This window comes from Pseudochaenichthys georgianus, chromosome 12, assembly GCF_902827115.2.
Source record: "Pseudochaenichthys georgianus chromosome 12, fPseGeo1.2, whole genome shotgun sequence".
Lineage (NCBI taxonomy): Eukaryota > Metazoa > Chordata > Actinopteri > Perciformes > Channichthyidae > Pseudochaenichthys > Pseudochaenichthys georgianus.
Genome location: NC_047514.1, coordinates 28,666,558 through 28,679,238, shown reverse-complemented (window position 1 = coordinate 28,679,238; position 12,681 = coordinate 28,666,558).

The window sequence follows — 12,681 nt, the reverse complement described above, 5'->3', positions numbered from 1 at the left end:
TCTAAATAAATTATAAAATTAAAATACATTTATATTTTATATATAAAAATCGGTCTCATGTTACCACTCTGTAAGCCAAGAGTTGTTAATTTAGCAATGCCTTAGCTTGAAGAACAGGGACACAACTAATGACAATAGCATATGTTGGTATATTATTTAGATATTCACACCTTTATCAGAAGAACCAAACCATCATAAAATGTGCTCACAGACAGGCCAGTTCTGTCTAATTTATCACAATTATTTTTGACATGAGATCTTCATATCATCCTAGTTTTGTATTTAGTTTCTAGATTTGTAAACAAATCCAGAACCTTTGAAATATGTTATTGAAAAAAGACCAAGAATAATATAAACTGTACCATGTGTCCTTTTGTGTCCTTCTGTAGTCCATTTGTGGTTTGTCTTGTCTCACCCCGGCTGATATATCACAAAATCCACTGTTTAAATTGTTCCCTATATTGCCCCTATGCCCCTGTAAGGTGTCCTTGGGTGTTATGAAAGGCGGCCCCCCAACATAAATGTATTATTATTATTAAGAAGAACAACTTGGTGTGGTGTGGAGGGGATGTAGGAAGCAGGAGCAGGTGGGGAGAGATGGGGGTTCAAGGTTATTTGTTTTAAATGTGTCTTGAAGATAAGGACCAGCTGCACACAATAAAATACAGTATAACACAAAATCAATAAGACACACGGTGACACATGGCACACCAACAATCAATCATCCTCAGCTTTGGTATTCTTTCACAACCATGTTATGGGTTTATTAGACTGAGCAAACATAAACATATGTGGTGATCCCACGGGTTCTTGTTTGCAGACAGCGGCGATTGGAACATCCGTAGGCTGCACAAAAGTCCGGCATAGTCAGGTACTTCTGTAAACACAAAGCCAGCAAATTCCTGAAGGCTATCATAATGCAAGATGTTTTTAACAAGCCAAACCACTTGGAATAAATCATGTGTAACTTAAGTTATGTTGAAAAGAAAGAGCAGTTCTGCCTCTCCCACTGGTGTAAAGTTGCTGGGTGAACTTTGTAATACGAGAGAGGCTTCTCAATACTCAAATTTCCCCTCCTCGACTCCTCGGTCCTCCGGTAGTGACCCGGAAATGAATTTCAGCGCGCCATTTTGAAGGACGTCTCATTTCTCTAAATGCACACCGAGGATCGAGCGTCGAGGAGGCTCTCTGGAGGAGCTATAACCGAGGATACACTGATGGTTCCTCCACGGCTCCTCCGCGGATGCATTTCCGGGAACGGTGGAGGCGTGACACACGGCCGGACTTATCTCAGCCAATGACAGCTCTGCATGCATCCCCTGGATATTATTTTAGAAACTGCTCTCATCGCAACGCGATGTTTACAGTGAGAACAGCTGTGAGGTCCTGCAGAAAGCAGAGCAGTGTGTAAAATATATCACTCAGTATAACAGGCCTACATTATTCTCTTTATTTGCTTTAGTTTAGTAGATATATACAAACAAAGAGTCGATATTTTTCTAAAACCATTTAGTGCTTCACATAATAAAATACACAACGGCTGTAGCCTGATTATGCTTTAGGAGCTGTAGGTGTGTGTGGTACAGTGTGTAGGTGTGTCCTGTACAGTGTGTAGGTGTGCGTGTGGTACAGTGTGTGCGCAGATGCGGCGGACAGACAGGTCTTAGTTGGTTTGGTGTCCTCTGCTTACTTTTAATACTTGCAAATACAACTTTTGGCCCGTAATTTCAATTCCCCATTTCAGCGACCAGAGAGAGTGGGGGGGGGGATATATCCAGTCTCTGATTGTGTTACGTTATTATGAGAGTGCTCTCATACTTTAAATTGCATATATTTATATAAATATATTTGTGTGTGTGTGTGTGTCCGCATCTGTAGCCTGTTATTGTCTCATTATACCGCACTCTCAATGAATTCAAGGTAAATATGTGGGGGAACAATGTTCAGATGATCTAACAGAGATTATAAAATATGACAAAAACACTCGACAGCTGATGCAGCTGTTGCCACGTAATAATGAACGGACGTCGCTTTAATATGACCGCTCAGAGGAGAGGAGTTCTCATTTCTTTAAACGTCTGCTGCTTCCCCTCCTCTCTCCTCGGTTCCCCTCCTCGGTCCTCCGCTCGCATCTCCTGTGGGTGGGACTAAGTCTCGAGGAGGGGAGTCGAGGAGGGGAAATTTGAGTATTGAGAAGCCTCTTAGTTCTCACTCACAGCCTCTTGTTATTAGCCAGCTAATAAATACAACCACATACACAAAGAAAAGCTGCAATTTCAACATGTCCAATCATCCTGTATCATAGCCATGCTAATAATGTTTATAATAAACCAAACCGTTTGTAAATCAGTCAAGATTTCAGCGAGTTAAGAGTATTTTTGTGCAGATCACTCACCTTACAACAGCTACCATAACGCGAATCAGAGTAACTGTTGACTGTAGCAAGATGGCGGCCGGTCAGCTACGCTGGAAAATCTCCCATGAGCCATCTAGTGTTTATATATATCTATGCTCCCTCCTGTCAGATGGAGGGAGTAAATACAGCAGCAAGCTTTGGGAAGGCCTCCCCTCTCTCCGGCAGAAACAGGAAATGCCGTATGTTACTGTATGTAACAACGGTTTCAAATCAGCATCTCTGACACAAAAAGTTTAAATTAATAACTCAAATAAAACTCCAAACATCTTTCATTGTGTTTCAAAGCTCTTTTAGTTTTAAACCTGATGTTTATAAGCTTCGTAGTTTTTGCAACGGTCTGTAAATATACACAACTTTATAATAAAATGCACACATTTACCTTTTTCTAGACTAAACACAGGTTTGATCCTAAGTTAAAAACATATGAGGTTATCATGAAGTTGTTAACATCGCAATTTATCAGTGGATGTTTGCTGGAACTACTTGTAAACAGCGTGTTTCCTGACGGACACACACAGCGTGACTCTGGTCAGGTAGAGACCAGAGAGGCTTCTCAATACTCAAATTTCCCCTCCTCGACTCCCCTCCTCGACTCCCCTCCTCGATACTTAGACCCGCCCACAGGAGATGCGAGCGGAGGACCGAGGAGGGGAACCGAGGAGAGAGGAGGGGAAGCAGCAGACGTTTAAAGAAATGAGAACTCCTCTCCTCTGAGCGGTCATATTAAAGCGACGTCCGTTCATTATTACGTGGCAACAGCTGCATCAGCTGTCGAGTGTTTTGTCATATTTTATAATCTCTGTTAGATCAGCTGAACATTGTTCCCCCACATATGTACTTTTAATTCATTGAGAGTGCGGTATAATGAGACAATAACAGGCTACAGATGCGGACACACACACACAAATATATTTATATAAATATATGCAATTTAAAGTATGAGAGCACTCTCATAATAACGTAACACAATCAGAGACTGGATATATCCCCCCCTCTCTCTGGTCGCTGAAATGGGGAATTGAAATTACGGGCCAAAAGTTGTATTTGCAAGTATTAAAAGTAAGCAGAGGACACCAAACCAACTGAGACCCGTCTGTCCGCCGCATCTGCGCACTGTACAACACACACCTACACACTGTACCACACGCACCTACAGCTCCTAACGCATAATCAGGCTACAGGCAGCCGTTGTGTATTTTATTATGTGAAGCACTAAATGGTCTTAGAAAAACTCTTTGTAGATATCTACTAAACTAAAGCAAATAAAGAGAGTAGGTCTGTTATACTGAGTGATATATATTTTACACACTGCTCTGCTTTCTGCACGGGCCTCACAGCTGTTCTCACTGTAAACATCGCGTTGCGATGAGAGCAGTTTCTAAAATAATACCCAGGGGCTGCATGCAGAGCTGTCATTGGCTGAGATAAGTCCGGCCGTGCGTCACCCCTCCACCGTTCCCGGAAATGCATCCGCGGAGGAGCCGTGGAGGAACCATCAGTGTATCCTCGGTTATAGCTCCTCCAGAGAGCCTCCTCGACGCTCGATCCTCGGTCCTCGGTGTGCATTTAGAGAAATGAGACGTCCTTCAAAATGGCGCGCTGAAATTCATTTCCGGGTCACTACCGGAGGACCGAGGAGTCGAGGAGTTGAGGAGGGGAAATTTGAGTATTGAGAAGCCTCTCAGGGCTGAAGTCGAATAGTCCATTTAGCTTAGGAACCTTCCTAAAGGAGTGAAATGACCCGGAAGTCCCTCAGTGGCAGCCATGATAAGTGCCGTTCGAATACTCTAGAATGATGAGAATGATAGGAAAGGAGGTTTCAAACTTCCTGTATAACCTCCTTTAGCTTAGGAACCACTGGACTTCCCTAACCGGCAGGAGAAGCGAAAATGCTGCCCCACAATGCCTTGCAGCCGCAGCATTTGCCGTCACTCAACAGTCGGCCGTTCACGGAAAAAAACGATTATGACGGAGAAATTATATCATGAAAGTTACGGTGCTTATTAAGCTTTTTAAAACGTAGGTGGTAAGTTGCCAAAGTGCTTTGTTTTGGACGTTCATCAGTATTATAATCAAAGAGAGAAATATGAACGTTAGTTTTTACTGAAATGATCAAATAAAGTCAACATTTCAGTCTTTACTGAGCTGTGTGGGGTTTGTTCAACTTTTAAAAGATGTTTGAATGGTGATATACACAGTGATAGATGTTAAGGACTAACGTTTATAATAAATACATCTGTATTGATTTTAAGATCTTTAGTTCATACAATCATACGTATTGGGATCATTTGTATTAATGTGGACCGGAGGGAGAGGGTGACGAGCAGTTTCACTTTCCTTTTTTATTTCAATTCCAACTTTGGTCCTGAAGAATATGTTTCTCTGTTGTCCACGTTCATAAAGCAAAGCAGCAGCATCAGAGCACGGTGCAGAGTCTCTAGATGAGTTTACATCAGTCCCTCGTTCTTATTAAACATCCATGTTGTCGTCCGCTGTATAGAAAATTGTGGTTTCCATAGTTTCCCCACAGCAGCAGACGCACACAATGACGTCCGCTGGCGCATCATAAACACGTCGGATAGTGAAAGTGCATTCGGATTCTCTAAAGTACCGCAGTCTCTTCTCCTAAGTCCTTTTGAATTCTCCTGTCCACTATCCCTTAACCCCGTGACGTTTCACTCAGAGGTCAAGGAATAGACGATAGGGTTAGAACTTAGGAGCTGATTTTTAAACTATCCGACTGCAGCCCAGAGAGGCTTCTCAATACTCAAATTTCCCCTCCTCGACTCCCCTCCTCGACTCCCCTCCTCGATACTTAGACCCGCCCACAGGAGATGCGAGCGGAGGACCGAGGAGGGGAACCGAGGAGAGAGGAGGGGAAGCAGCAGACGTTTAAAGAAATGAGAACTCCTCTCCTCTGAGAGGTCATATTAAAGCGACGTCCGTTCATGATTACGTGGCAACAGCTGCATCAGCTGTCAGTGTTTTGTCATATTTTATAATCTCTGTTAGATCAGCTGAACATTGTTCCCCCACATATGTACTTTTAATTCATTGAGAGTGCGGTATAATGAGACAATAACAGGCTACAGATGCGGACACACAGACACAAATATATTTATATAAATATATGCAATTTAAAGTATGAGAGCACTCTCATAATAACGTAACACAATCAGAGACTGGATATATCCCCCCCTCTCTCTGGTCGCTGAAATGGGGAATTGAAATTACGGGCCAAAAGTTGTATTTGCAATTTAAAAGTAAGCAGAGGACACCAAACCAACTAAGACCTGTCTGTCCGCCGCATCTGCGCACACACTGTACCACACACACACCTACACACTGTACAGGACACACCTACACACTGTACCACACACACACACACACACACACCTACACACTGTACCACACACACCTACAGCTCCTAAAGCATAATCAGGCTACAGCCGTTGTGTATTTTATTATGTGAAGCACTAAATGGTTTTAGAAAAATATCGACTCTTAACTAAAGCAAATAAAGAGAGTAGGCCTGTTATACTGAGTGATATATATTTTACACACTGCTCTGCTTTCTGCAGGACCTCACAGCTGTTCTCACTGTAAACATCGCGTTGCGATGAGAGCAATTTCTAAAATAATATCCAGGGGATGCATGCAGAGCTGTCATTGGCTGAGATAAGTCCGGCCGTGTGTCACGAGTCTCCTGTGGGCGGGACTAAGTATCGAGGATAGGAGTCGAGGAGGGGAGTCGAGGAGGGGAGTTCGAGAAATGAGAAAGGGCCCGGTTGTGACTACCCAATCCGTCACCCTGCCCGATCGGTTCTGCGCATGTGCGAGAGGGTCCGCCATGTTGGACAACTCCGGACAGCAACACCAGATGGACACTTGACACAGTGGCTTTTAGCAAAGCTCAAAAAGAAAACTCGAGGGAGATGAGTTATTGTTATTACAACGTGACTTCACTATTATTTAACAACTCTTTTTATTGGGTTCTTTTATTTGGGGTTCAGTACATTGTCAGAATAAGTGAGGAATGAATTTAACTTCTGTTAGACAGCTATATGCCATACATTTTTGCATACATTCACAGTAAATATTTATTCAGTATGATAGCTGTCTAACAGAAGTTAAATTCATTCCTCACTTATTCTGACAATGTACTTAACCCCAAATAAAAGAACCCAATAAAAAGAGTTGTTAAATAATAGTGAAGTCACGTTGTAATAACAATAACTCATCTCTCTCGGTTTTTCTTTTTGAGCTTTGCTAAAAGCCACGGTGTCAAGTGTCCATCTTGGGTTGCCGTCCGGACTTCCGGACCATCTCGCACATGCGCAGAACCGATCGGGCAGGGTGACGGATCGGGGAGTGACACCGGTCTCAAGTCAGCACCGCTGCAGACTCGCTGTTTGAGGGCTTGATAGCCCACTCCCCCTCCACACTCGTTGCTTTGGAACAGCCCTCAATATGGCGGACCCTCCGCGTGAACGCACAATCGGAGGGGTAGGGTGTAGGGGTAGGGTGTAGGGGGCGGTTTGGGAATGGGCCTTACTTTCGGGTTTTAGGACGCCTCTACTTCCGGTAGTCCCGCCTGATTAGTCTTCATGAATCAACTTCAACATGTGAAAGCCGAGTTTAGCTACGGATCTGTCGAAGGCTGTCTTTCTAATTATGAAATATTACCAACCTAGTTTAAATAAAAGTACTACATTTGCATATTTACTGTCCGCAAAGTAAAACTTTAGTAAACTACGTCTATAACATAACATGTTCCCTTACACACTCATGAGGATGAGAATTATGACATGTATTTCAAGAATATGATAGATATATAGGCTATAGTAATTATCTGATGAACATAAGGTGATTTTAGGTAAATACTCGTGAAAGTCTTATTGCTTTTTTTGATAACCTCTTTTTGTAGATTTCCTTTTCCCACCTACTCTTTTGGAAGGTCAGTAGTCCTGTTGTGCAGTAAGGTAATATCTGTTAAACTCACCTCCACAGCCTGTTCCTATCCTCCAACAGCGTAATTCACCCCTAAATCTGTTCTATTTTACAGGTTCAGTTCTTTACAATAAGGACCTCAGAGTAAATAACATGTGGTTAGATCTTTCTCATATTACTGTGGCTGTATTTTTAAACATCCAAATAACAGCAACATAACGCCTGATGTCAATATAAATTAAGCAGTTAAATCAGGGTTTCCCACACATAGACTTTACTTTAATTTATTTTATTCGTCCGTGATCACGAAGCCATCTGCGATCGATTAACTTGGGGACAATGATCCCTCGCTCTACACCAGTCCCGGGTTGCGTTCCGATAATCCAAAAATCAGCTCCTAAATTCTAACCCTATCTTCTATTCCTTGACCTCTGAGTGAAACGCCACGGGGTTAAGGGATAGTGGATAGGAGAATTCAAAAGGACTTAGGAGAAGTGACTGAGGTACTTTAGAGAATCCGAATGCACTTTCTTTTTTTATACTTATGTTTTTATTGAGTTTTCACAACAATAATAACAGAACAACAAAACATAATACACACAAATCAGTTGTAAAATAAAACACAATACATACTAGTTGTCTGAAGACCTTCAATATTCACACATACCGTACAAGATTGAATTAGTCATTCACTTACTCATTGGTGTCAACCATGTAAATATTCCACTTTTCCCATTTCCTATTGAATGCGTTCTCTTGGATTCTCAAAACATATGTCAACTTTTCCATGACAGAAATATCTTCAACAATTTCCAGCCACTGCTCCTGAGTTGGAGCGTTCACATTAAGCCAATTTCTGGTTATAGCTTTCTTACTCGCTGCAAGTAAAACCTTAATCAAATATAGATCGCCTCCCATCACAACATCCTTAATGTTCCCAAGATACATCACCGGGCAGGTATTTGGGATTCCATAACCTAAAATAATTTTGACAACTGCATTAACCTTCTCCCAATATGACCTTATCTTTGTACAGTTCCAGAAAATGTGCGAGTGGTCAGCCTCCATGTTCCCACACAACCTCCAACACTGTTGCTGTACACCAAGTTGCCTGCTCTTTATTTTGGGTGTTATGAAAAAGCGAGTCAGGTTTTTCCAGCAGAATTCCCTCCATACTAATGAGTTTGTGGATGTAAATTGCGTCTCGAACATTTGAAACCATTCTTCCTCTGAAATTTGTATTTTTAACTCCGTTTCCCATTTTGCTTTTATGTAGATAGTCGATTCCCGCCTGTTTCCCCCCAAAGCCTGGTAGAAAGCAGAGATGATCCGAGAGCCCTTCTGCTGATACGCATCCACAATCACCCCAGTTACAGTATCTAAAGATTCATCTGCATTTAGCCTTATCTCTTTTACAAAATAGTGTCTTAACTGCATGTATCTAAAATAATCCCTGTCTGTAATACCATATTTTGCCTGTAATTCCTGAAAACCCATCAATTCACCCTTTTCTGTAACTGTACACATTGCTGTTATGCCCTTTTGCATCCATTCTTTGAATGTTGGGTCGTACACCCCTGGTTTAAAATTGGAATCGTATGCAAACCACCTCAGCGTGTGTATCCCTCTCTTTAATTTGTATTTTTCTACTACAGCATTCCAGACCTCTAGTGTACCGAATGCACTTTCACTATCCGACGTGTTTATGATGCGCCAGCGGATGTCATGAATGTGCGTCTGCTAGTGTGGGGAAACTATGGAAACTACAGTTTTCTATCCAGCGGACTACAACATGGATGTTTAATAAGAAGGAGGGACTACTGTGAACTCATCGAGAGACTCTGCACCGCGCTCTGATGCTGCTGCTTTGCTTTATGAACGTAGACAACAGAGAAACATATTCATGACCAAAGTTGGAATTGAAATAAAAAAGGAAAGTGAAATTTATGCTCGTCACCCTCTCCCTCCGGTCCACATTAATACAAATGATCCCAATACGTATGATTGTATGAACTATGAAAATATCTTAAAATCAATACAAATGTATTTATTATAAACGTTAGTCCTTAACATCTATCACTGTGTCACCATTCAAACATCTTTTAGAAGTTGAACAAACCCCACACAGCTCAGTAAAGACTGTGAAATGTTGACTTTATTTGATCATTTCAGTAAAAACTAACGTTCATATTTCTCTTTTTGATTATAATACATTACATTACATTGCATTTAGCTGACGCTTTTATCCAAAGTGACTTACAATAAGTACATTCGACCAGGAAGACACAACCTTGAAGAAAACAGAATCATATAAGTACATCAGGTTTCATAGAGCCAAGCGTTTCAAGTGCTACTCAACTGGCTATAGATAAGCCAGTCCTTTATTAGTATATAAGTGCTCTGTTAGCAGTTCTTTGTTAGTAATTCTATTGCTCGAGGTGGAGTCGAAAGAGATGAGTTTTCAGTCTGCGCCGGAAAGTGTGTAAGCTTTCTGCCGTCCTGATGACAATAGGGAGCTCATTCCACCATTTTGGAGCCAGGATAGTAAACCCACGTGTTTCTGCTGATGGGAACTTGGGTCCCCTTCGCAGCGAGGGTGCAGCGAGTCGTCTGGCTGATGCAGAGCGTAGAGCACGCGCTGGGGTGTACAGTTTAACCATGTCCTGGATGTAGGAAGGGCCAGATCCATTCGCAGCATGGTACGCAAGTACCAGTGTCTTGAAGTGGATTCTAGCAGTTACCGGAAGCCAGTGGAGGGAGCGGAGGAGCGGCGTGGTGTGGGAGAATTTAGGAAGGTTGAAGACCAGACGAGCCGCTGCATTCTGAATGAGCTGCAGAGGTCGGATGGCACATGCAGCAGGAGGGAGTTGCAGTAGTCTAGGCGTGAGGTGACGAGAGCCTGGACCAGAACCTGCATCGCTTTCTGGGTCAGCTGGGGACGTATCCTCCTGATGTTGTAGAGCGTGTATCTGCAGCAGCGGGTTGTAGCAGCGATGTTTGCAGTGAAGGACAGGTTGTTATCTAGGATCACACCCAGAGTCCTTGCAGTCTGAGTCGGGGAAACAACAGAGGTGCCGATGTTGATTGTCAGGTCAAGAGTGGGACAATCTTTTCCCGGAAGGAAAAGCAGTTCAGTTTTGTCAAGGTTGAGCTTGGACATCCACTGAGAGATGTCAGCTAAACAAGCAGAGATGCGTGCGACGACCTGGGTCTCTGAGCGGGGAAAGGACAGAATTAATTGGGTGTCGTCAGCGTAGCAGTGGTATGAAAAACCATGCGGGCTAATGACTGATCCGAGCGAGTTTGTGTACAGGGAGAAGAGGAGGGGACCAAGAACCGAGCCCTGAGGGACCCCACTAGTTAATTGACAAGGGTCGGACTCGGACCCTCTCCAAGTTACCCTGTAGGTACGGTCTTTGAGGTATGAGGTGAGGAGGGAAAGTGCAGAGCCTGAAACTCCAAGTTCTTGGAGAGTGCGAAGGAAGATCTGATGGTTCACCGTGTCGAATGCAGCAGACAGGTCCAACAGGATGATGACAGAGGAGAGGGATGCTGCTTTGACAGCAATGAGAGCAGTTTCTGTGGATACTGATGAACGTTCAGAACAAAGCACTTTGGCAACTTACCACATACGTTTTAAAATGCTTAATAAGCACCGTAAAGTTCATGATATAATTTCTCGGTCATAATCGGTTGTTTCCGTGAACGGCCGACTGTTGAGTGACGGCAAATGCTGCGGCTGCAATGCATTGTGGGGCACCATTTTCTCCTCTCCTTTCGTCAAGGGAGGTCCAGTGGTTCCTAAGCTAAAGGAGGTTATAAAGGAAGTTTGAAACCTCCTTTCCTTTAATTTGGAAAATTGGAACTTAACATGGCTGCCACTGACGTACTTCCGGGTCATTTCACTTGGTTAGGAAGGTTCCTAAGCTAAATGGACTATTGGAACGCAACCCCGGACTGGCCATCGGGAGGACCGGGGGGTTTCCCGATGGCCTGGCCTGTTAAGTGGCCTGCCTCACACAGGGTGACAGGCTGTCTACATGATGTGGCCTGCCAACATGGCCACTGTCATACAGATCATAAATCAAAGCCCTTGATTGATCTCTTTGTGTCATTCAAGCTCGGGATAACCTCAGCTCAGGTGAGGTAAAGGACTCTGAGTGTTTAGAAAGTTCACTTAGTCTAAGTTATCTCAGTGGGTCAAACGGTTTGGTCACCATTTATGTAAACACATATTTCCATTTGAGGGGGGAGTCAGTGATTAGTAAAATATGCATGAATAATAAAAATAAAATGTTAACTAGGTGAAAAAAGGTAACTTTTAAAACTAGTCTTTGCTGCTGCCTCAAAGAGGAGGAGAGGAGGGAGACAGGAGAGGCTGATTCAGGAGCCCGGACACACTCACAACTATAAATGAACCAAAAATAAATAAATAAGTTTCAGTGTCTTTTCATATTGATATGGTATGTTATTGGTTATGGCCATGATTTTATGATTATTGAAATGTAAACAGTTGTTTCATATAGGTGTTCCCATAGATCTAGGCTGAAGTCGAATAGTCCATTTAGCTTAGGAACCTTCCTAAAGGAGTGAAATGACCCGGAAGTCCCTCAGTGGCAGCCATGATAAGTGCCGTTCGAATTCTCTAGAATGATAGGAAAGGAGGTTTCAAACTTCCTTTATAACGTCCTTTAGCTTAGGAACCACTGGACCTCCCTAACCGACAGGAGAAGCGAAAATGCTGCCCCACAATGCCTTGCAGCCGCAGCATTTGCCGTCACACAACAGTCGGTCGTTCACGGAAACAACCGATTATGACCGAGAAATGATATCATGAAAGTTACGGTGCTTATTAAGCATTTTAAAACATAGGTGGTAAGTTGCCAAAGTGCTTTGTTTTGAACGTTCATCAGTATTATAATCAAAAAGAGAAATATGAACGTTAGTTTTTACTGAAATGATCAAATAAAGTCAACATTTCAGTCTTTACTGAGCTGTGTGGAGTTTGTTCAACTTTTAAAAGATGTTTGAATGGTGATATACACAGTGATAGATGTTAAGGACTAACGTTTATAAATACATTTGTATCTTTTAAGATCTTTAGTTCATACAATCATACATATTGGGATCATTGGTATTAATGTGGACCGGAGGGAGAGGGTGACGACGAGCATAAGTTTCACTTTCCTTTTTTATTTCAATTCCAGCTTTGGTCCTGAAGAATGTTTCTCTGTTGTCTACGTTCATCAAGCAAAGCAGCAGCATCAGAGCACGGCGCAGAGTCTCTAGATGAGTTCACAGTAGTCCCTCGTTCT